We start from the raw sequence: 26,627 nt of genomic DNA, 5'->3' as shown, positions 1-26,627 counted from the left end.
TGTCCGGCGGTGTCGGGCCACTTGGAGAAAAGTCCGCGCGTCGCTCCTATGCTCCTCTGCTAGTCAGAAAAGACTTGCTGACGGGCGTCGCCGTCCTGCGCCTCCCTATCGGGTGTGTCAACGGGCGTGGCTCTCCACTCGGGATCTCCCTCTGCGGGTAGAGTCTCGTGAGCTCGCTCCTCGCTGCGTGGGGCCCTTTGAGATCATCCGTAAGATCGACCCTGTCACTGGTCGCCTGCAGCTCCCTCGCTCCATGAGGATTCGCCCCGCGTTTCATGTCTCCCGTCTGAAGCCGGTTCTCGTGAGCGCGTTGGCTCCGGCGGACCACCCGCCGCCCCCGCCTCGGCTCATTGGTGGGGAGCCTGTTGTTTACAGGGCGTCTCATTCTGGCTGAGAGACGAGTGGGCAGAGGGGTTCAGTTTCTCATTGACTGGGAGGGCTATGGCCCTGAGGAGCGCGGTTGGGTCCCATCTAGGGACATTTTGGACCCTGAGCTTATTCGGGATTTTCGCAGGCGTGGTTCTGAGGGACCGTCTGGGGCTGCTCCTTAGAGGGGGGGGGGGGGAGGGGGGGGGGGGGGGGAAGGGCGGTCCTGTCATGGTTCTGGGTGGTAGTGGCTATCCTTGGCCACTGGAGGGCATCCTTGTCACTTCTTTTCCCTAATTGAGCTAATTGGGTTCACCTGCTGTAGTTCCTATTTCAGCTTTTGCTGGCCTGCAGTCAGTGCTTTTGTGACCACTTTGGTTACACGTAAGCCGGTATTCTGTGAGTGTGTTTGTAACATTTCAGTGCTGTAAAGTCTTTCTTCCTATTTTGGAAGAGATCTGTGTTGTACTGAAGGCTGAGACTTAAGGGATTATTTACTATAATTTCACAATAATCTCTTACTTGGTGTTGCAATTTGGGTGTTTTTCTATCAATCCTCATTTTGAGGGCTGTTTTTATTTAGTTTTCACTTTCTTTACACTCTCAGTTCTTTTTATGAGACAGCTTTATTATACTCCTTTTTTCTGTTCGGTTTTGCCCTTTTCGCTGGGTAGTTTTTTGTTAGTATTTAACGGCAGGACTTACCGCCCAGAGGAGTATATTATTCTGTTCTGTCTAGTTTGAATACTCTTTGTCCTTTAGTGCTTATCACCCTTTAATGGGTGGACTACTTAGTCTGATATACCTGGGATATTCTCCCTTAGGAGTATTTAATTTTCTGTTTGTTTACTTGTCGCCTTCCTCTAGTCTTTCGAAACCTTGTGGTTGCTCCACCCTGTGTGGATAGCTTTCAGATTCCCGTTCAGTCGCGTCTGGTTCACCGCCCCCCCCCCCCCCCCCCATCACACCTGTGGGATGTTTTTTTAAAGTACCTGTTTAGTGCCTTACCTGCACATGTTCTATTCCATCAGTAGAACCCAGGGGGTAACACCTACAGTACACGGTTTACTTACAAAATTCTTCAAGCATAGGTTTATTTTGTTTGTTTCATTGAATGATTGTTTAAAAAAATTCTAGGTATGCTCTGAATTCTATCGTTTAGCAATACAAAAAATAAACACTAAGAATGTGAAAATCAAATTCACCTCATGTGAATTTATACTCTAGATGGGATCAGTTCAGTAATAAGCATAATATAATCACAAAATGTGCACAGGAATGTCATAATCATGTAAAGGTTATACAAGTATTAATAAAAAAATTTAAAAAATTGAATTATAGGCTATATAAAGCCCAATTCTCCAGTATATTTGGCCAACGAATACATTCAGCAATGATAATGGCTTTTAGTCACCAACATCATGATAATACTTTGTGTACAATATGAAGACATGAGCTGTTATGCATGTAAATGTTGATAGAATGCCAAAGGAATGATCCATTCTGAGTACATCTTTGCAGACCCAATAGACCACAGTCATCCTGGTCATGTGACAAAGGCACAGTCATGTGACCTGAGTTCATGAGGAGAGTTTATGTTCACTAGTTTTCATAAATACTCTTAAATGTATCATCCAATGAAGGAAATGTTTGGTTCATACCGCTTGAGGATTACTTTGCAGACATTTTGCTGTTTAAAGTTCAAGAAAAAACACAGGAAATGCTCTCACATTAAAAGAAATGTGCAAATTTACATTGAATAACCAGCATTGGTCCACAGTTTATGAAGCAAGATATCTTCCTGGTTTATTTTCACTTGTCCAGTTTTCGAAGTGTGCTGTAGAGAACACAGTCTTCCTTTATGGATGGTGCTGGTGATCTGCATGGAGAAAACAGCGCATTTAGACTCTATTAAAGTAACAGACATTCTCATTCTCATTTAAGTCAATCCTGCCTGAGCCTTTATCAAATTTAGACACACCTTGCAACATGAAGCACAAGCAGAAGCTTTAGCCACAGAACAGTTATCTGGAATTTTGGAAAACATTACATCACTGTGATGTCATAGGCTGAGGTCACAAGGCAGGGAGATGAAAAGAGAAGAAAGTTGACAAGCAGAACAAACCAAATGATGAATCTAGATCAGCGGAACATCCAGTCCTCGTATTACCACGTTCTTCTTTTGACCAGGAAGAGAAGTTCTTAACAAAGCAGCAGCGAGGGATTGCAACATTTTAAAATACGTGAACTGGGCTTTGGGGCTGCAACAAACAAACAACCAAAATATAGAAATAGTGTGCATCAAGGCAACACCCGGTCCTACGAACACATAAATATATAAACTGTTACAAATGTACTGAGAAGTACTGGAACCTCAGAAATGCTCATTTGCATTTTTCTCTGAAATACTCATTTGTATTTTGTTTCCAGGGTTTGGTTTGTACATGCTTACATGACCAAGTGTTATGGATGCACGTTTTTTGGCTATCATTAATTTCTAATATTGTACACGCTGACATAAATGTCACACATCTACTATGGTTAGAATCTAAATACTTCTTTTTATTTTTTTTCCCAATATAAATCACAGCACACCCATCTCAGCTCTCCCCAGTGATTCACTCTGGTCTATCCAGTGAGACACTCTGGTCTATCCAGTGAGACCCTCTGGTCTATCCAGTGACACTCTGTTCTATCCAGTGAGACTCTCTTGTCTATAAACCAGTGAGAAGCTCTGGTCTATCCAGTGAGACACTCTGGTCTATCCAGTGAGACAGTATGTTCAATCCAGTGAGACACTCTGGCCTATCCAGTGAGACAGTATGGTCTATAAACCAGTGAGACACTCTGGTCTATCCAGTGAGACACTCTGGTCTATCCAGTGATACGCTCTGGTCTATCCAGTGAGACACTCTGGTCTATCCAGTGAGACGCTCTGTTCTATCCAGTGAGACACTCTGGTCTATCCAGTGAGACACTCTGGTCTGTCCAGTGAGACACTCTGGTCTATCCAGTGAGACACTCTGGTCTATCCAGTGAGACGCTCTGTTCTATCCAGTGAGACACTCTGGTCTATCCAGTGAGACACTCTGGTCTATCCAGTGAGGGTCATTCTCCTGCTGACTCTATAGAGGCCTCGTCTGGCTCCAGTCAGAGAGAGCAGCCTGTGATAAAAGCTGCTGGAGAGAGATAATAGACCTGACACAGCGACAGTCAGCACAGGTAGTATAAAGGTGGGATATTCTCACCTGGGGGCAGCACTGGAGGGGCGGATCTGGATGCTGGCGTACTGAACACCCTCCTCACACTGGGGGAGCGGCTTTTGAACAGTGGAGGGTAGAAGTCTTTCCTTGTTGCGGGTGTTAGCGGGCTGAACAGAGGCGTAGAGGGGAACTTCACCGTCGTCTGTGTCCGTACCCTGTGTTCCAGTGTGACTCATTGCCATCCCTGAGACGTTGCCATCAATGGGACTTTTATTCCCCTGCAGGGTAAAGAAAAGAGGCAGGAGAAGGATGGGAAAGATCCACAGAAAGTACCTGTTCATTTCAGTGAGCTCCTCAGAGCTGGAGTGAGCTACTCGCCCCCATTAACATAAAAACATGCATTTAACCTGATATAAAAAAATCAGCTAATGAATCAATGTTTTATTTTCAAATAAATGCCATCAGCAGTTAAATATCAACTGAACCAGACATACAAATGTAATACACTTAATACAATTTATTTTCTCTCTATAATGACCAATTTTACAGTGGGTTTTCTTAACATCTTGGAAAGATTTCACACTGAAATACTCTATTCATTTCAAAGCATATATTTTCAATAACCAATAGCAGTAAACCTTCATCACGACAATAATCTCTGTGTATTTATTCACTGAAATCAGGTGAATACAACACATACAGTACAAGTCACTCTCCCTGCCTCTGTATGTAATGAACAGATAATTACAAGCACATAAGCAGTATTGTACTGTGTAGCATGTTACTGTCACATACTACAAACCCATTTGAGAAACTGATACTGTCCTTTACAGGGGAATACACATAATTAACTCTGGAAATATTTCCATTAAGCATGTCAACATACTGAAAAATGACACAGAGATCATAACCACTGTACATAATCTAATAAACCTTCAAGGCCATTTGGCACACACTGCTATGCTTTCTACCTATTTGTAAGAAAGGTGCCATATAAATAAAAAAATCATGTCTTATGATTACTGTTATAAAGCATTATGAGTGTTAAACAGTCTTCATAACTCTAATTATACTGTATTATGAGCAGACTATAAGGCATTATAAGTAGTATATAATGAATTATAGACAGGCATCATAGAAAGTGTTATTGAATTTCAGTTTTTGCTTAAACAATGTATATAAATAAAATTATATTATATCCATAGATAAATACATGTATGCACATATGCAGACTGATTTCATTGACTCACCTGCCTGCCCCCTTCTGTCTCATTTCTTGATTTTCTCCTCCTGATTATTCAGAAAAAAATAATAAAAATAAAAAGTAAATCTACCTTCAGACAAATATTTAAAGAACCCCCTCTTGTGCAAACAACAATTTGCATTTGTTTGAATGATGTGTATTGTTGAGGCAATAGTGCCCATGTATGAGTATATTTTTTATTATTCAGATGTCATTTGGTCACAGGAAGTGAGCCTGAGTGATGAGAGGCTTCTTCCTGCCCAGTAAATGTAGTTCTGCTTTATTCAAACCAACACTGACTGCAGCTCAAGGGCAAATTGATGTGTTTGTCAAGACTTCATCATGGCCTGCAGCTGTCCACATGATTCATATTAAGAACAAGCTTTAATGGGATTTTGTTACCCCATAATATAGGTCTGATATTAAAATTATTGGGTCACTAAAACTCATCAGTCATAGTGTATGAAAATCGACATCGCAATAAAATAAAATGACTAATAATGCAGTGGTCTAAGCTCTAATCAGATATTAGAGGGGGGGATATGGCATCAGCATGATGTAATGCAGTTAGTGCATGACAACAAGATTCTACAGAAATGTACACTTGTTCTAAACTGTGAGTCTAAATCAGACACAATTCACACTTCAAAAACCGACCCATTTTCAGCCACGTACCTCACGCACACAACACCCAGAAACACAAGAGCCAAAATGGCAGGCACTCCCACAGCTGCAGCCGCGATCAGTGACTGACCTCCTAAGCAAAATCAGAGAGATGTACCCGTGTCAGATATGATATAGCAGTGTTCATTTGACAGCCGCACCAATGGCTGTAAGGTGAAAGTTTATGAATGAAAAAAAATACCCATCTGTGCTTATCTTTACTAGAACTTATTGTACATATGAATTTTAAGCAACGTGTGCATGGTGACACTTTTTGTGACACTGCACTATCATCTATTGTGATCCATTTCAGATCGTACCCTCTGTATCATGATCAGCATTGCTTTGTAGCTTAAGGATCATAATCAGTATCACGTAAAATATTGTATCAAATATGTTCTGGTCCTACCTTGCACTGTGACCTGTAGAGCAGACTGCACATCAAGACGTTTAGGAGGAGATCTGTTTGTCCCAATCCCATTCCCTGCCTCACAGTAGTATTCTCCTGCATCCTGCAGTGTGATGTTTTTAATGGTGTAACTGTCCTCTGGTCCTCCTGTCTCTGAGGATACAGCTCTATTATTCTGATACCAGGTGTATCTCTTCACTGGTGGGTTGGCATCGCTGCTGCAGGTCAGAGTCACTGAACTGCCCTCCTTTATTTCACTGATACTGAGACGCTCTTCGGAGGATCTGAAAAAGAAAATAACAGGTCTTGCAGTTTTAAATAAAAGTCACACTGAGGTGTTCTTGGGAGCATCTAAAATCATTAGAAAAATGTGCTCAATTCCATATAATTTCTCACTCACTGTGTTGCATCTCAACACACTAGTAGAGACATTTATTTCAAAGTAATGTTTATAATGGAGCTGAAATCTCACAATGTGATGTGCAGGAGTGGTGTGGTTAGGGCACCATCTACAGGTGGAGTGGGAGCAGTACAGCTGGCTAATAACCACACCTGTTTGCAATTACAATTGATTGGTAATGGTTTATATGCTCTGCCTGCAGTGAGACCGGGGTGCTGGAATGAGAGACGCACGCGGGATTGGCATGCCATCTAATCCCCGTCCTTATCGTGTGTGTTTTGTTTTGGTTTTTTTCCGTGTTATTGGTTTTGAGCACACAATAAAGCCTTGGTGCCTCTAACAACGACAGATTGTGTGGTTTGTGGGGAAAAGGACTGCAGAACCTGTTACAATAAATATCCCAGTATGTCATGCTTTGTTAAAAAATGAACCGGATATACTGTAGCTTTTTATGGTAGTTGGAAAATGACACAGCAGAATCAAGTTTTCAAAAGTGACAGAAGTATTTAGATATGTCTATTTAGCATCTTCATTAATAATGATAACTTCATTTTTAAAAGTTGACCAGCAGCATGTGGTACCTTTTTTGCCCTCTGCAAACTCAAAATGACTACACGATTTACCTAAGACATGTCAGTATGATCAGACTCATCACTGTGTGATAATGTAATTATATCTGATTTCTCCTCCACTGGCCAGTGTGACTGCTTTACTCAGTGTCTTACTGCTGTGAAGTTACCCAAAGACACTCAGGAGATACTGATTCTCTGTGTGTCTGAAGCTGAGATGCACTGAAATACTCACATTGCACATCAAGACGTATAAGAGGAGATGTGTTTCTCCCAATCACATTCTGTGCCGCACAGTAGTATTCTTCTGCATCCTGCAGTGTGATGCTTTTAATGGTGTAACTGGATCCTCTCCATGAGAGTTCAGCTCTATTCTTATACCAGGTGTATTTCTGCACTGGTGGGTTGGCATTATTCATGCAGGTCAGAGTCACTGAACTGCCCTCCACTATATCACCAGAGGGGCTCACTGATACTGAGACGCTCTTCGGAGGATCTGAAAGAAAAAATAACAGGTCTTGCAGTTTTAAATAAAAGTCACACTGAGGTATACTTGGGAGCATCTAAAATCATTAGAAAAATGTGCTCAATTCCATATAATTTCTCACTCACTGTGTTGCATCTCAAAACACTAGTAGAGACATTTATTTCAAAGTAATGTTTATAATGGAGCTGAAATCTCACAATGTGATATGGAGGAGTGGTGTGGTTAGGGCGCCATCTGCAGGCGGAGTGGGAGCAGTATAGCTGGCTAACAACCACGCCTGTTTGCAATTACAATCGATTGGTAATGGTTTATATGCTCTGCCTGCAGTGAGACCGGGGTGCTGGAATGAGAAACGTATGTGGGAGCGGCATGCCATCTAATCCCCGTCCTTATCGTCTGTGTTTTTTTTGTTTTGTTTTGTTTTTGTTTCCGTGTTATTGGTATCGAGCGCACAATAAAGCCTTGGTGCCTCTAAAAATAACGGATTGAGTGGTTTGTGAGGAAAAGGACTGCAGAACCTGTTACAGTAAATATCCCAGTATGTCATGCTTTGTTACAAAATGAACTGGATATACTGTAGCTTTTTATGGTAGTTGGAAAATGACACAGCAGAATCAAGTTTTCAAAAGTGACAGAAGTGTTTAGATATGTCTTTTTAGCATCTTCATTAATAATGATAACTTCATTTTTTAAAGTTGACCAGCAGCATGTGGTACCTTTTTTGCACTTTGCAAACTCAAAATGACTCCACGTTTTACCTAAGACATGTCAGTATGATCAGACTCATCACTGTATGGTAATGTAATTATATCTGATTTCTCCTCCACTGGTCAGTGTGACTGCTTTACTCAGTGTCTTACTGCTGTGAAGTTACCCAAAGACACTCAGGAGATACTGACTCTCTGCTCTGTGTGTCTGAAGCTGAGATGCACTGATATACTCACACTGCACATCAAGATGTTTAGTTGGAGATGTTTTTGTCCAAATCCCATTCCCTGCCACACAGTAGTATTCTCCTGCATCCTGCTGTGTGATGCTTTTAATGGTGTTACTGGATCCTCTCCATGAGAGTTCAGCTCTATTCTTAAACCAGGTGTGTATATGCACTGATGGGTTGGCATCGCTGCTGCTGCAGGTCAGAGTCACTGAACTGCCCTCCATTATTTCACCAGAGGGGCTCACTGATACTGAGACGCTCTTCGGAGGATCTGAAAGAGAAAATAACAGGTCTTGCAGTTTTAAATAAAAGTCACACTGAGGAATTATTGGGAGCATCTAAAATCATTAGAAAAATGTGTTAAATTCCATATATATTCTCAGTCATTGTGTTGCGTCTCAAAACACTAGTAGAGACATTTATTTCAAAGTAATGTTTATAATGGAGCGGAAATCTCACAATGTGATTTGGAGGAGTGGTGTGGTTAGGGTGCCATCTGCAGGCGGAGTCGGAGCAGTACAGCTGGCTAACAACCTCGCCTGTTTGCAGTTACAATTGATTGGTAATAGTTTATACGCTCTGCCTGCAGTGAGACCGGGGTGCTGGAATGAGAGACGCACGCGGGAGCGGCATGCCATCTAATCCCCGTCCTTATCGTGCGTGTTTTGTTTTGGTTTTTTTCCTTGTTATTGGTATGGAGCGCACAATAAAGCCTTGGTGCCCCTAACAACGACGGATTGTGTGGTTTGTGGGGAAAAGGACTGCAGAACCTGTTACAGTAAATATCCCAGTATATCATCCTTTGTTAAAAAATTAACTGGATATACTGTAGCTTTTTATGGTAGTTGGAAAATGACACAGCAGAATCAAGTTTTCAAAAGTGACAGAAGTATTTAGATATGTCTTTTTAGCCTCTTCATTAATAATGGTAACTTCATTTTTTAAAGTTGATCAGCAGCATGTGGTACCTTTTTTGCCCTCTGCAAACTCAGAATGACTACACGATTTACCTAAGACATGTCAGTATGATCAGACTCATCACTGTGTGATAATGTAATTATATCTGATTTCTCCTCCACTGGCCAGTGTGACTGCTTTACTCAGTGTCTTACTGCTGTGAAGTTACCCAAAGACACTCAGGAGATACTGATTCTCTGTGTGTCTGAAGCTGAGATGCACTGAAATACTCACATTGCACATCAAGACGTATAAGAGGAGATGTGTTTCTCCCAATCACATTCTGTGCCGCACAGTAGTATTCTTCTGCATCCTGCAGTGTGATGCTTTTAATGGTGTAACTGGATCCTCTCCATGAGAGTTCAGCTCTATTCTTATACCAGATGTATCTCTGCACTGGTGGGTTGGCATCACTGCTGCAGGTCAGAGTCACTGATCTGCCCTCCACTATTTTACCAGAGGGGCTCACTGATACTGAGACGCTCTTCGGAGGATCTGAAAGAAAAAATAACAGGTCTTGCAGTTTTAAATAAAAGTCACACTGAGGTATACTTGGGAGCATCTAAAATCATTAGAAAAATGTGCTCAATTCCATATAATTTCTCACTCACTGTGTTGCATCTCAACACACTAGTAGAGACATTTATTTCAAAGTAATGTTTATAATGGAGCTGAAATCTCACAATGTGATATGGAGGAGTGGTGTGGTTAGGGCGCCATCTGCAGGCGGAGTGGGAGCAGTATAGCTGGCTAACAACCACGCCTGTTTGCAATTACAATCGATTGGTAATGGTTTATATGCTCTGCCTGCAGTGAGACCGGGGTGCTGGAATGAGAAACGTATGCGGGAGCGGCATGCCATCTAATCCCCGTCCTTATCGTCTGTGTTTTTTTTGTTTTGTTTTGTTTTTGTTTCCGTGTTATTGGTATCGAGCGCACAATAAAGCCTTGGTGCCTCTAAAAATAACGGATTGAGTGGTTTGTGAGGAAAAGGACTGCAGAACCTGTTACAGTAAATATCCCAGTATGTCATGCTTTGTTACAAAATGAACTGGATATACTGTAGCTTTTTATGGTAGTTGGAAAATGACACAGCAGAATCAAGTTTTCAAAAGTGACAGAAGTGTTTAGATATGTCTTTTTAGCATCTTCATTAATAATGATAACTTCATTTTTTAAAGTTGACCAGCAGCATGTGGTACCTTTTTTGCCCTTTGCAAACTCAAAATGACTACATGTTTCACCTAAGACATGTCAGTATGATCAGACTCATCACTGTATGGTAATGTAATTATATCTGATTTCTCCTCCACTGGCCAGTGTGACTGCTTTACTCAGTGTCTTACTGCTGTGAAGTTACCCAAAGACACTCAGGAGATACTGACTCTCTGCTCTGTGTGTCTGAAGCTGAGAGGCACTGATATACTCACACTGCACATCAAGGTGTTTAGTAGGAGATGTTTTTCTCCCAATCCCATTCCCTGCCACACAGTAGTATTCTCCTGTATCCTGCCGTGTGATGCTTTTAAAGGTGTTACTGGATCCTCTCCATGAGAGTTCAGCTCTATTCTTAAACCAGGTGTGTATATGCACTGATGGGTTGGCATCGCTGCTGCAGGTCAGAGTCACTGAACTGCCCTCCACTATTTCACCAGAGGGGCTCACTGATACTGAGACGCTCTTCGGAGGATCTGAAAGAGAAAATAACAGGTCTTGCAGTTTTAAATAAAAGTCACACTGAGGAATTATTGGGAGCATCTAAAATCATTAGAAAAATGTGTTAAATTCCATATATATTCTCAGTCATTGTGTTGCGTCTCAAAACACTAGTAGAGACATTTATTTCAAAGTAATGTTTATAATGGAGCGGAAATCTCACAATGTGATTTGGAGGAGTGGTGTGGTTAGGGTGCCATCTGCAGGCGGAGTCGGAGCAGTACAGCTGGCTAACAACCACGCCTGTTTGCAGTTACAATTGATTGGTAATAGTTTATACGCTCTGCCTGCAGTGAGACCGGGGTGCTGGAATGAGAGACGCACGCGGGAGCGGCATGCCATCTAATCCCCGTCCTTATCGTGCGTGTTTTGTTTTGGTTTTTTTCCTTGTTATTGGTATGGAGCGCACAATAAAGCCTTGGTGCCCCTAACAACGACGGATTGTGTGGTTTGTGGGGAAAAGGACTGCAGAACCTGTTACAGTAAATATCCCAGTATATCATCCTTTGTTAAAAAATGAACTGGATATACTGTAGCTTTTTATGGTAGTTGGAAAATGACACAGCAGAATCAAGTTTTCAAAAGTGACAGAAGTATTTAGATATGTCTTTTTAGCATCTTCATTAATAATGGTAACTTCATTTTTTAAAGTTGATCAGCAGCATGTGGTACCTTTTTTGCTCTTTTCAAACTCAAAATGACAACACGATTTACCTAAGACATGTCAGTATGATCAGGCTCATCACTGTATGATAATGTAATTATATCTGATTTCTCCTCCACTGGCCAGTGTGACTGCTTTCCTCTGTGTCTTACTGCTGTGAAGTTACCCAAAGACACTCCGGAGATACTGACTCTCTGCTCTGTGTGTCTGAAGCTGAGAGGCACTGATATACTCACACTTCACATCAAGACGTTTAGTAGGAGATGTTTTTGTCCCAATCCCATTCCCTGCCGCACAGTAGTATTCTCCTGCATCCTGCCATGTGATGCTTTTAAAGGTGTAACTGGATCCTCTCCATGAGGATTCAGCTCTATTCTTAAACCAGGTGTATCTCTGCACTGGTGGGTTGGTATCGCTGCTGCTGCAGGTCAGAGTCACTGAAGTGCCCTCCACTATTTCACCAGAGGGGCTCACTGATACTGAGACGCTCTTCGGAGGATCTGAAAGAGAAAATAACAGGTCCTGCAGTTTTATATAGATGTCACACCTAGGGGTGACATCTATATAAATATACTGATATATTGATACTGAGATGCTCTTGGGAGAATCTGAAGGAGGGAAAAATGGTTTGTAGTTTCATGTGAAATTTTAACCTGACTCAGGCATACTGTATGTAGTGTTTTCCCATCATTGCATTATGGCATGCTTTCAGGTATTGAAGTTTCATGCAATGCTATAATGACAGAACATTTACATGCAGCCTAGTATAATCTTTACAATTTAGCTGAAAAATATAATTGAAAACTTTCAGAACTGTGAGATTTGAAGAAGTTTGAAAATCAGAAATACTGACAGCCACACAAGTTTGCCTAGCACTCACATTTCACATTAAGAGCCACTGCAGGGGACCGAAGCTCATAGCCTTTCACAGCACAGGAGTAGCTGCCTCGGTCTTCACTGCTGGCTGTGAACTGGTGACTCTGATCAGGGAAGGACAGAGGAGATCCGTCCCTGTACCAGATGAAGGCTGGGCTGCCAGTCAGAGTGCAGGTGGTGCTACAGGTCAGTCTCACACTCTGTCCCTCTGTCACTGTGTCAGGATTCACCATCACCTGTAGATCTGCAAATAGCAAATTAAACCTGTAAAAAAGCTTCCAGTCATACTTGTGGGTAGAGAATCCTCTGAGTTTATAGCATAGAATAATTACCAGTGACTTCCAAAGCGACACCAGGTTCTCCAGTATATTTATCACAGGCGGTCAGGACCCTGAATCGGTATGTTTTTGAATCGCTTTCTCTCAGCTGGTTTATTCTGAAAGTGCAGTCACTGTTATTATTCCCCAGGTACTTCACACGGTGAGTGTACTCTGGGTCCTGGGACAGGTCCTCAGGCTCCTGTGGCTCATTCCAGTGAATAAACCAGAATGTTTTCTGCACTGTGCAATCTGTGGGATTTGAGTAAGTGCAGCTCATGTCTACTGAAGACCCCTTTAAGGCACAGATTCTCTCAGTGGTGTAAGTCACTCTCCATCCCCTCTGGCTCAGAACACCTGAAAAATACAAACACACAAAAGCACACACACACACACACACACACACACACACACAAACGCACGCAGACACACACACACTCACATACACACACACACACGAGCGCGCACACACACATGCGCACACATACACACAAACACATGTATACATACACATACATACACACACACATGCGCACACACACGCAAATGCACACACACTCACACACACACACACACAAATTCACGCACGCACACACACAAACACACTGCTCAGAAATCCTTTAAAACACAGATGTGTTGGCAACATGACAGATAAGGGATTCAATTAACAAAACTTTAAAACAATTGCACCTAACTTCTCCAAAACTATTGAACATCAATAATTGCACTTGTATTTCAATACTAATAGATTGTCAGTAGATGGCAGTAGCCCTGATCAGTGTGAGTTTCAGAGGTACAGGAAGTTTTGCTTAGTAGCTAGCTTTGCTAGAATGTAGTAGCAAACCAAGCAAGTTATGAGCGAGTGTCTGCATATACCGTCGGCTGAAAACTGTTATGTTTTGCTTGCAATGAAAACAAACTGCTTTCATTAAAACGTGGCACCGGAATACTTGTGTCATTATTCTAAGAATGCAACATGCGCAATCAACAGCTCCGATCATCTAGTACAGCCACAGATATTTATATCATGCCTCTGTCTCAGTTTCAATGCTGAGTGTGAAGAGGAACTTCATCTTAAAGGTTCTCTCTTTTTCCCCTCTCTTCAGATGAGCTTGTTGCACTACTCTAAACTAATGTACTGTAGAACATTAATTTACATAAAGTATATTCATTCTTTAATGCAATTTAAATGCATTCACTTTTGTTGCTTCTGATTGAGTTAATGAAGGGAGAATAATAAATATGAACACATGCTGATAAATACTATATATGTAGACTGAAACATCAGAACTACATTTGGAAAAAAAAAAACACAAACAATTTACCTGACACGGAGAGGACGATTACCAACAAGGTATTGAAGAGCATGGCTGCATCAGATTGAAAATATTTATCCAAATACACATATATAGGTCTTGATTATCATTTACACTGTGAAAATGAACAGCACAAACAAAGACTGTCAGAGTATTCTACTAATTTGCAGAAATACCAGAATAACAATTATTACACAAGCACACACAGTGAGTTAATGTGCTGCTAATGCCTAAAAATGCTTTGGGTTTCATGAAGAGCTCACAAAGATTCCAGAAAGCAGAGACTCAAACCGCCTTTTACTTGATGAATGATATTTGTATCGAAGGGGCTGCAATCATTTATAGTCCGAAAATGCATTTTATTTAATATTTCATTAAAGTTTAATCTTTTTGCACCACCAAACTATTGTGACGTAGTTTTGACTAAATGTAATAATATGATAATGCACTTACCAGGAGAGAGTTCTGATCTGGCCTCAGTGGTTTGTTAATGAGCCATTAGTATTAAACAGCCTTACAGACAGAGCAGTGTGGCTGAATATGATCGCAAATGAAATGCTTCACACTAAATATAAAAGTGGAATGTGTTAGAGATCTGATTCACTTCCTGAAGATCATACACATTTAAAATTTTATTGGATACAATAAGACTTTGAATAAACAAGAGTTTGAATAAACTATACAGAAACGTTTGCTTTGTGTCTTGACTGGACCAGTAGTGCCTTTTTCACAAAGACTGGGTAATTCTCATTTCTTTGTCCCCACTGTATTATTGAAATTCAGATGTTAATAATTATGTTCATTTTTGCACAGTATGCTTATAAAATAAACATAACTACTATGTTTTTATCAAAAATGATTCCGGATTACAACACAAACTGTTGCTAAGATCTGAGGCCCACTTATCCTGAGCTGGAGCTGGTGCTGGAGCCTATCCAAGCATGCATTGGGCGAGAGGCAGGAATACACTGGACATGCTGCCAATCAATCGCAGGGAACACACACCATTCAATCACACATTCATACCTATGGGCAATTTAGAGTCTCCAATTGGCCTATTTGCATGTTTTTGGACAGTGGGAGGCAACCGGAGTACCCGGAGGTACAAACTACAGACACAAAGGCCCCAAACTGAGATTCGAACCCAATGCCTTCTTGCTGTGAGGCGACAGTGCTACCCACTGCACCACCATGCCATCCCTATTCCAATACATGTACAGTAGAGGTTAAAATAAAAGTGACTGTAAAAGGTGTGATAGGCATCAGGCACAGGTAAACACTGATACATTCAGGAGCCCTATACAAAATCCATTATCTAAACCATTATTTAATTCAGTTTAGTAAAAGATCTTCCAAGAAATTCATCTGAAATGTACATACAGGACTCATCGATTTTAATAGTTGCCCCATCTACAGGTAGATTGAATGTATTGCATCCATCTATCCCTCCTAGGTAAATTTTACTGCCACAGACAGCATGCTTTATCATTGCTACCATATGTAGCTCAGTCGTGTTTAAGTTTCATGCATCAGATTTTTGACATGAAGCTGGAACATCAACAAAACGCTGCTGATGCTTGGCCTATAACCCTCTTATTAACATAAAGATTGCACACACTGTACTTTCACAGAAGATGAAAGGAGTGGACAGGCGAAGGTTTCGTATCTTTGTGTATGGCAGCAGTACAGTATGGTGGTTTGGGGGTCCAGAGTGTGACTCTGACCACAGACAGTTAAAGCGCTGCTCACTTCCTGCAGCCTGTTCTATTCTTTATTTTATTCCACATCTCAGTTCAGTTGGGGTGGAGCAGCGCTGTTTCTGTGGTTGATGTTCATGTGACCTTTTAGAACTTTGGTTTAGCTTTGCCTGTTATACGGTCCTTCATACACATAATTAGTTGCGTTTCAATGCTGATATTTCATAAAGATGACTTTTACTACATACGACCTATTGTATAGTATTATTATAGTATCTGTTCAAAGAGATGAACTTGATTCCCACGTGAAATAAATGGAATGCAGGCAAAACATGATGGCCATATGAAGAAAATAATGATAATATTTTTCAGAACAGAGGTTCGAGGTTCACAGTGTTTTACAATGCTCAAATAAACCTTAATACATTGATACACAAAATGAAACAATGTATGTAAAGAAAAGAAATATAAATATGCATTCTTTCAAATATCTAAAACCAGACAGAAACTTAAATATGTGATCAATACAACAAGGCAATGTAAAATTAAGTACTAAAACACTGTTTTAAAAACATCTAGGACCTTACCTTTAAAAGTGACTTGAGTTTGGAGATTATAATCTGCGCAGACTATAATAAAATATAATGTAATTAGACATTATTACAGATTAGACTGTAATATCTTCAGACATGGGCCTGGAGGACTATGCAAAGGAGACGCGCACACACACACACACATTATTTCAAGAATAAAACTTAGTCTCACAAAAGTTTAAATGATGGCAAAATCTATCATTTTCTTCAGGAATAGAGCACACCAGTAAATGCAGTTCATTTACAGTTCTGCCCATGTTATGAAGCCAAAGAAATCTACTCATCTCTGTTGCAGAGCTGTGAATAAACAGGAACTTCAGATAATTTCTATGCTCTACATTTCAAAGCAGATTTATGGTAAAAACAAATGAAAAAAGATTCTGATCAGCCTAGAATCTCTAAACCAAATTCAAATTAAAATTCAAAATAACTTTATTTATCCATTAGGAACATCATTTGTGCAAAAGCGTCAGTGCATGCTCAGCACATAACCGGACAAACGACAAACACAGATTATGCAACATACAAATGTAGATTAAAACAGATGTCCGCCTATAGGGCATCTAAACAACGTATGTGATCGTGTGTATACAATTTTGATTGTCATTTCCTGTAACATATGTCTTTAATTTTTGCTTTCCCAGTCTATTGAGTTAAACAGGTTAAATCAAATCATAGTAATTCTAAATAGATTTTAGCTTCTGAAAGATATTGTAACCTCTGTAAACTGGCATTAATAAGCAGAACTGAAGTAAATAAATTGTTTACCTGTGGCAGAGAGAAGGGCTTACAAAAATACTGTTGAGGTTGTTTAGAGCATGGCTGCATCGGCCTGAACATATATATAAAAAAACATAACTTATTTTATTTCTTTTGTTTTTTAAGCCATAACCAAAATTCCACAAAAAAATCACTGATATTAAGCATTTAACAGATAGCATGGAAAGTAATAAAATAAAGAGTTACTTTCAGAAAACAATGATCTTTTTAAAAAAAAAATTTTTCATTATTATTTCATTTTACATTATTTTAATTTTAAGAAAGCTAATTTACTGTTTTAACTAATGCTGTGCATGTTTTTCCCACTGGTCACATAGCCACCTTTCAGCAGTGAGAGAGACTGATCTCCATTAGGATCACTAGATTAGCACAGAATAAAGCACTCGCTGTAATCCGTAGATCAGAGAACAACACTGTACTTTAATTTCCCCACTGTTTAAAAAAAACGCAATAATTTTAAGCTTGCAAAAATCAAAGATGTCTTCTCTCAATTTCTATCAAGGCACTCTATTGAATAATGTACATAATTTTACAACTCAATGAAAAAATGTGTTAACAGCCATTAAGAATAAAACAGGGCTAAATCGTGCACTTACGCTGGTAGAGGAGGTGTGATCTTAACGGTTATCAAACTGTCTGAAACGGCCCTGCTGACAGGCTCATATTTCTGAACAAGGCAGACTGACTGTGATGAATGCAAAGCTTTAAGAATAATAGTTTCTATTTGTAAATATTATTACATTTTACTTTAACCAGGAGAGTCTCGTTGAGATTCAAAATCTCTTTTTCAAGAGTGTCCTGGCCAAGACAAGCAGTAGCTCACGCAGTTTAGCATCGTTGAAGAATGACAATATAAAATCAAATTATGGACAACAAAGATTATTTTAAAAGAATGTAACTTCACTGTGTAACTTGACATATTGGTACACAATAATTAATATAAAAACATTAAAGAGCTACATGAGCATCACAGCTGTGTAAAATATGTTAACAGTATTTTAAAAGCCAGAAAATAGAGGGAACCATGATCCAATGTGAATGACAATATTTTGCTGCTGTAGCCTAGCCTATAACCCCCAGATCAACATTAAGATTGCACTTACTTTTGCAGAAGATAAAAGGAGCGGACAGGCGTAGTTATCTTTGTGAAAGTATCACAGCTCTGGTGCCTCAAAGCGGGTACTGTGAGGTGCCCCTGCTTGGCTCTTTTGTGCAGAAGAGTAGCGGGCGCTGCTGTGGGTGAAGCTGCCTAATTTCAGGCGAGTGCTACCCTGACCTCAGACAGTTAAAGTGCTGCTCACTTCCTGCAGCCTGTTCTATTCTTTATTTTATTTCACACCTCTGTTCAGCTGGGGTGGAGCAGCACTGTTTCTGTGGTTGATGTTCATGTGACCTTTTAGAACTTTGGTTTGGCTTTGCCTGTTTTACGGTCCTTCACACACATTATTAGTTGCATTTCAATGCTTATACTTCATAAAAATGATTTTTACTACATACAGCCAATTGGATTATTGTATCTTTCATATTTCACAGAGATGAAATAGATGCCCACACGTGATTAAAATGGAATTTATTTGAATATAAATTTATTTATTTATTTTATAATATTATTATTTATCTATTTTTTTGGAGGGGGTGGGGGGGTGGCAGGCAAAACATGATGGCCATATAAAGAAAATAATGATAATCTTTATCAAAACAGAGGTTCAAGGTTCACAGTGCTTTACAATGCTCAAATAAATCATAATATATTGATACACATAATAAAACAATGTATGCAAATAAAACAAATAAAAAGATGCATTATTTCAAATAGCTAAACAGACAGAAAGTACAAATGGGGTCAATACAACAAGGCGATGTAAAATGTCAAAATAAAACACTGTTTTAAAGTATTTTGGACCTTGCCTTTAAAAGTGACTTTGGAGAATATAATCTACATTAATCTGCATTATAATCTTCCCATTCAATGTGAGATAATACATACGCGTGTACATGAGTTATGAGCGTGTGTGTAACAGAGTTATATAAACGTGTAACGGTGTCACAGGAGCATGTATGCAGCAGGGTTACATGAACATGCATGTTGCAGCAGGGTTACAGTACTTTGGGAAAAATCCTCCACCAACAGCTCTTTATAAAATGGAGAATCTAGCAGAAACAGACAGCAGTTCTGTAATGTTAAAGACAAAAAGAGACTCTTTCACCCTGATCTCCATCATTTCTCATTCTCTGCAGATTCTCTCCTCTGTGTGTTTTAATCCCACACTGAGGCCTCGTCAGCTCTCTGAAGCACAGAGTTTGTGTCGCTGGCTGCGTTTGTCACTCTCAGAAGGCTCTGCTCTGAGGTGAGACACAGGAAGAAACTCAGTCACACAAAAGTGAGGCTCTAGTTGCACTGTTTAAAGGGAACCAGAGTGGCCACACAGCCCCTTGCATTCCCTATCCATGCAAGGATTGCATGGATTCCTTTCTTGATTTAGTGGATTATATATCACAGAATCACTTGAAGAATTTACATTACAGAAGTATATTTTTCACATGTCAAAAAATCATACTAAATAATATCCACAGATACAATTACAACATATTGAGAGTTAAGTGGGGAATATTCCTCAATAGTTTTAACCAATAAAAATAAGGAGGAAGACTGAAATTGACTGCATCACACAGTGATGAACTGGATGAACTGTAACTTGCCTGGTGTGTATCTGTGCTTTGTGTCTTCTGCTCAGCACAGACCTGCTGACTTTGTAGTTTCATAAAAATACAGCCTGTACACAGAACTGTCCTTTGCTTTTCTGAACGGCTGGTACGGTTATAATAGTGAGAATATCCAGGTGGGAACTTGTTACTTACAGTACGAGAGCGTCTGCTCCTCCCTCTCTCTCTGTTGGTGCTCTTCTTCCTGCTGAAAAGTGGGGGGGGGGGGGGGGGGGGGTGAGTAACAGACCTTCAGGAGCTGTGGATCAGCCATCCCAGACGACATTTGGTCATAACATTCCTACCTGCTCCTCTGAATTCAACTGCAAAACTGTAAGATTACTGCATATCTCTCTGATATCTAATGGTGCATTTCTATAATCATGTCTTCTCAGTGATGATTGGTACCCAGATGCTTTTGCATTGCAAACATTTACCTTGTGCACACCATGACAGTAAAGAGTGCAACAGCCACAGAGATTCCAACAACCGTCCATACGAGCACTGTCTCATCTCCTGCTATAAATAAACAGATATAGCATTTCAATTTACATTTATATAGCAGAGACTTTAATCCAGAGTTGTGTAAAAATAAGTGCATGCATAAAGGTAGGAAGGTCAATGCAACACTCAGAAAATCAATTAAATCACTGTTAAATATGAGTTAGGTGTGTCAACCTTCAAACGAACTCGATATCGGTGATCAAATATGCAAGCGATCTATAATGGATACTGACACAGGAACAATCACCCTTCTTCAAAACGATAGAGGTGTTACTGTACATTACGTGTTGCTCACCTTTTATATTGTCTGACACAGGAGTAGAGGTCTGAGCTCCATGAGTGTTCTGAGCCAAGCAGTATTGCTGTGCTCTGCTCCAGGATGGCACTAGACATAAAGCTTGAATATATAATGTTTATTTTATCTTCATGTGAATACATTGATATAAGTTGGAAAAGTATCAGGACAGTGATACAATTTTTGTTGTTTTTGTTCTGTACTCCAGCAGATTGAAAGATTTGGGGGCATTCACATCCATCAGATGATCCGATGTATAAAGTACAGCCCTTTTTATAAATAGTCCCAATACCTTATGTTCATGGGAGCATCTGAAATCAATAGAAAAATGTTTTACATTTTTTATTTTATTTATTTATTTATTTTAAAGTTTATAATGGAGCTGAAATCTCACACTGTGTGTCATTTCCCCCTGTGTCATGAAGTAAAGGTTCTAGTAAATGTCACCAGATAGACAAGTTTCAATAGTGACAGCAGTATTCAGATATAATCATTTTTAGCATGTTCATTAATAATGATAACTTAATTTTGTTAAAGTTCAACTGCTACATGTGATACTTTTTTTCCCCGTGCAAATGCAAAATGCAGAGGTGGACATTCCAGTGTAGGAAAGTAAAAGTCCTGCCGTGTATTGCATCCACCCCTGAACTCAGCCAGCTGATTTAGCTCTGCCTCCTGGCTGAAGAATGGTGCTCATTAGCAAATCCAGGTGACTGGAACAAAATCCTGGGATGAACTTTTACTTTCGGAACCTGGATTATCCACCTCTGGCAAAATGACTACTGGCTTTACAGATGTAAGACATGTCAGTGTGATCAGGCTCATCATTCTCCTCCACTGGCCAGTGTGACTGCTTTATTCAGTGTCTTACTGCTGTGTAGTTACCCAAAGACACTCAGGAGATACTGACTCTCTGCTTTGTGTGTCTGAAGCTGAGATGCACTGATATACTCACACTGCACATCAAGATGTTTAGGAGGAGATCTGTTTGTCCCAATCCCATTCTCTGCCTCACAGGTGTATTCTCCTGAATCCTTCAGTGTGATGGTTTTAATGGTGTAACTGTCCACTGGTCCTCCTGTCTCTGAGGATTCAGTTCTATTATTCTTATACCAGGTGTATCTCTGCACTGGTGGGTTGGCATCACTGCTGCAGGTCAGAGTCACTGAACTGCCCTCCGCTATTTTACCAGAGGGGTGCACTGATAATAAGATGATCTTAGGAGGATCTGAAAGAGGAAATAACAGGTCCTGCAGTTTTATATAGATCTCACACTTACCTCAGTTAAAGTATGTTTCCTTTTCCTCAATGTTTCCAATACGTCATTTTGCATGACTGCTATTATTGCAATGCCATCTTTCTTTCAATTTTTAGAATTAACGTAATCCGATATCGTTTCTAAACATAATAACTTCCATTTCCTAATCATTATCTGCAGGTTGCTCTTCTGCCCAGTTCTCATGTCTTTTAAAGGTACATTAAAGTACAACTGCATCACCGCTTTTTCAAAATGAGTAACAAATGAGACTCAGTAAAGTGAAATAAATGCGTTTGTCCTCAAATACTCACAGAGAGTCACTGCTGGGGACAGGAGATTCGCATGACCTCTTACTGCACAGAAGTAGCTGCCTCCATCTCCACTGCTGGCTTTGAACTGAAGGTAGTTATGATTTTGATATTTCTGGGCGGTGTAAAACAGAGATTGTCCATTCTTGTACCAGATGAATGTTTGGCTGCCAGTCAGGTCAGTGGAGGTGATTTTACAGGTTAATGTCACCTCACTCCCTCACTCACTGTGCTAGATTTCATTTCAACCTTTACACCTGAGTGAGAAGAAGAAATACAATACCGCAATATACTGAGTTATTCAACAAAATTCCACATTGTACAGAACCCACAATAAATGTATGAATGCATATTACTGTAAATGGTCCAGTATTTCATTTCAATTAAAGATTGAAGTCAACTGAGACCCCAAAACCTCAATCTGTCTGATAATGGAATGCTTGTTCTCTTGGTTCTTGTGCATAAATGAATGCAAAATACACAAATGTGACCTCAAACACTCACATCTCACACTGAGAGTCACGGCGGGGGAAACAAGATGCTGATTGCCTCTTACAGCACAGGAGTGCCTGCCCGTATCGTCATGTCTGAATTTAAGGATTCTATAGGGCTGGTAGATCCTGTTGTCGCCAGTCAGAAGCTGCTCATTCTTGTACCAGATGAAGCTGTTGCTCTCAGTCAGGTGAGTGCAGGTTGCTCTACAGGTCAGTTCCACTGTCTCTCCCCCTGACACTGTTCAGAATTTATATCCACCTTCAAACCTGAGTGGGTTAAAAAAGAAAACAGAATGTAACTCAACACACTTCTATTCTACATTAGAAAATCCAGCAAGGTGATAAAAATGATTTCTTCAATGGACATAATGTGCACTAATAATATCAATAACACAAGGAAACATGAGCAGAAAGTTGATGGTCACTAGGAGGATTAGGACCATGCATTGCTTGTGCCAAAATGCTTTTTTTGTTATTTTTGCACAGTGGTGGTAAGTAACTAAGTACATGTACTTTGTTACTGTACTTATGTAGGATATTGGAAACATTGTACTTTTGCTGAGTATGAACAATATTGGCAACTTTCACTTTCTACTCCCCTACATCGATAAAGAAATTATGTACTTTTTACTCAAATACATTTCTATTGACAACTGCCGTTACTTGTTACATTTCTTGCGGTTGGTCATCAGTCGAATTTTCTCTGCATTGGATGGCATAACGAGGTGAAAACATGCAGTCATTTCCCCCCCTCTTTTAAAAATTATCTGGTGGCTGATAAAGGGTGATACCGCCATCTACAGGGCATTGTAATATCTCATAAAAAAACACATTTTCAGTGTGCAAGAATGCCAAGTTACTCACACATACAAAGCACTGTCTATAAGTCATTCATTCAAACTGGCTACATCTAGGCCTGCGATTAAAAGTATTGATATCAAAATGACGCCAGGTTACTGTACTACAAACTATATAGGCTATCTTTCCTCACTGAAATTAAAGAAGCTGTATTCCAAAGCAATGCTACCCAATGTTTTCTTAACAAAGAAGGCACATGACAATTCAGACATGCCTGCCCCTTTTTTAAACTGGCAATGGAGCATCTTACGCCTTTGCACTATACAGAGATGTAAGATGTTGTGCTTGGACAGCATGGTTGGACAGACGAATCCTCTTCCTGGGCTTTGTAAAATCTGTCTTACATTACATTGTTATGAAATATTCGGTTGTCATTCCATTTTAAATTACTAACGCTGGTTTTGCGATAGGGGATGAATACCGCATGGGGGGCCCCCTGGTGGCCACGGGGGCCCTAAGCAGCCGCTTAGTTCGCTTATGCCTCGGGCCGGCCCTGCATGCATTATTTCCCAGTAAAACAGAAGGTGGGCAGACACTCACATTTCACATTGACTGCAGGGGAAGTGACTCCTCCTGTAGCACAGGAGTAGAGATCTGTATCGTCAGTGCTGGCTACATTGAGGGAGTATTTACACTCATAGGGCACAACTTTTCCATTCTTGTACCAGGTAAAGGTTGGGCTGCCACTCAAAGTGCAGGTGCTGCTACAGGTCAGTGTTACACTCTGTGCCTCATTCTCTGTCACTTTCACCTGAAGACCTGCACACGAGAATCAACACGATAAAAAGACCATTCTGTTTCTATTAGAAAATGATTAGGAGTACTGCCAGTTAATCTTATAAAAAGCAAGTTTAGAATTACCTGTAACTGTCAATGAGACTCCAGAATGACCAGTATATTTTCCACCATAATGGTTGGGCAGGAACTTGAAGCGATATATTGCTGAATCACTTTCTCTCAGCTGCTTTATTCTAAAAGTGCAGTCACTGTTCTTATTCCCCAGGTACTCCACACGGTCAGAGTACTCTGGGTCATTGGACAGGTCTTTACCCTCCTGTGGCTTGTTCTAATGAATAAACCAGAAAGTTTTCTGCACTGTGTGAGATGTGGGATATGAGTAAGTGCAGCTCATGTCTACTGAAGACCCCTTTAAGGCACAGATTCTCTCAGGGGGTGTAAGTCACTCCCCATCCCAACTGGCTCAGAACACCTGAAAAATACACACACATGCGCGCGCACGGGCGCACACACACATACACACACACGCACATCCACACACACATACACACGCAGACACACACATGCACATGTATACATATACACACACACACACACGCACACACACACACACACACACACGCACACACATACACACAAACACAAGTATACATACACACACACACACACACATGCGCACACATATGCAAATGCGCGCACACACACACACACACACACAAATTCACGCATGCAAACACTCACACACACAAACACACTGCTCAGAAATCCTTTAAAACACAGATGTGTTGGCAACATGACAGCTAAAGGATACAATTAACAAAACTTTAAAACAAGTGCACCTAACTTCTCCAAAACTATGGATCATCAATAATTGTACTTGTATTTCAATACTAACTTATGTCAGTAGATGGCAGTAGCCTCCGATCAATGTGAGATTTGCAGGTACAGGAAGTCTTCCTTAGTAGCTAGCTTTGCTAGAATGTAGTAGCAAACCAAGCTAGTTATGAGCGAGTGTCTGCGTATACCGTTGGCTGAAAACTGTTATGTTTTGCTTACAGTGAAAACAAACTGGTTTTAATTTAAACGTGCCACAGATATTTATATCATGCCTCTGTCTCAGTTTCAATGCTGAGTGTGAAGAGGAACTTATCAGTTTTATCTTATATCCCCTCTCTTCTCAGATGACCGATGTTGCACTACTCTAAACTAATGTACTGTAGAACATTATTTTATATTAATTATATACATTCTTTAATGCAATTTAAATGCATTCACTTTTGTTGCTTCTGATTGAGCTAATGAAGGGAGACTAATGAATAGGAACACATGCTGATAAATACTGTATATGTAGACTGAAACATCAGAACAACATTTGGAAAAAAACACACAAACAATTTACCTGACACAGAGAGAACGATTACCAACAAGGTATTGAAGAGCATGGCTGCATCAGATTGAACATATTTATCCAAATACACATATACAGGTCTTGATTATTATTTACACTGTGAAAATGAACAGTAGAAATAGAGACTCTCAGAGTATTCTATTTATTAGCAAAAATACCAGACTAACAAATACTACACAAGAGCACACAGTGAGTTTGTGTTGCTAATGTCCCTAAATACTCCTTTTTTATGAAGAGCTCACACAGTCCAGACAGCAAAGACTCAGACAGGATTTTACTTGACAATTGATATTTGTATGGAAGAAACAACAATCATTTCTAGTCTGAAAATACATTTTATTTTTTGATTTATCCCAGTTCAATCTTCGTGCACCACAAAATATTGTGATATAGTTTTGATTAAATGAAATCATATGATAATGCACTTACCAGGAGTGAGTTCTGATCTGGCCTCAGTGCTTTGCTAATGAGCCATTAGTATAAAACAGCCTTACAGACAGAGCAGTGTGGCTGAATGTGACTGCAAAGGAAGTGCTTCACACTAAATATAAAAGTAGAATGTGCTGTTGCAGAACTGACTCACTTCCCCTTTTTTCCTAAAAGTCATGCACATTTGAGATTTTATCAGAAAAACGGTTGAAGAAAATGAACACAGTCGTTTGCTTTGTGTCTGGGCTGGACCAGTAGTGCCTTTTAAAAAAGACTGGGTAATTCTCATTTCTCACGCCCCACTGTGTCATTGAAATTGAGATAAATGAAGATTTAAATATCAATATCAATGAGAACGGCTGCTCTTCATCAGAATCATTTGTAACTATGTTTATGTTTGCATATTACGCTTATGAAATAAACATAACAATTATGTTTA

The 26,627-nt window shown here is 40.0% G+C and overlaps 1 protein-coding gene and 1 long non-coding RNA gene across 2 annotated transcripts in view; both read right to left on the bottom strand.

Annotated features, from left to right (window-relative positions):
* LOC118232142 (basement membrane-specific heparan sulfate proteoglycan core protein-like) overlaps positions 1 to 26,627 on the bottom strand; it is a 1,449,502-nt gene that overhangs the window by 100,065 nt on the left and 1,322,810 nt on the right. The window lies entirely within an intron of this gene.
* On the bottom strand, positions 21,832 to 24,725 carry LOC118232377. Its single transcript, XR_004766265.1, has 5 exons — positions 24,475 to 24,725; positions 24,154 to 24,372; positions 22,918 to 23,022; positions 22,265 to 22,518; positions 21,832 to 21,923 (listed from the first exon to the last, which is right to left on the bottom strand). It is a non-coding gene; the product is annotated as an uncharacterized LOC118232377 (long non-coding RNA).

The sequence above is a fragment of the Anguilla anguilla genome, chromosome 1 (assembly GCF_013347855.1).
Source record: "Anguilla anguilla isolate fAngAng1 chromosome 1, fAngAng1.pri, whole genome shotgun sequence".
NCBI classification, from domain to species: Eukaryota; Metazoa; Chordata; class Actinopteri; order Anguilliformes; family Anguillidae; genus Anguilla; species Anguilla anguilla.
This window is presented reverse-complemented; position numbering and strand designations above follow the sequence as displayed.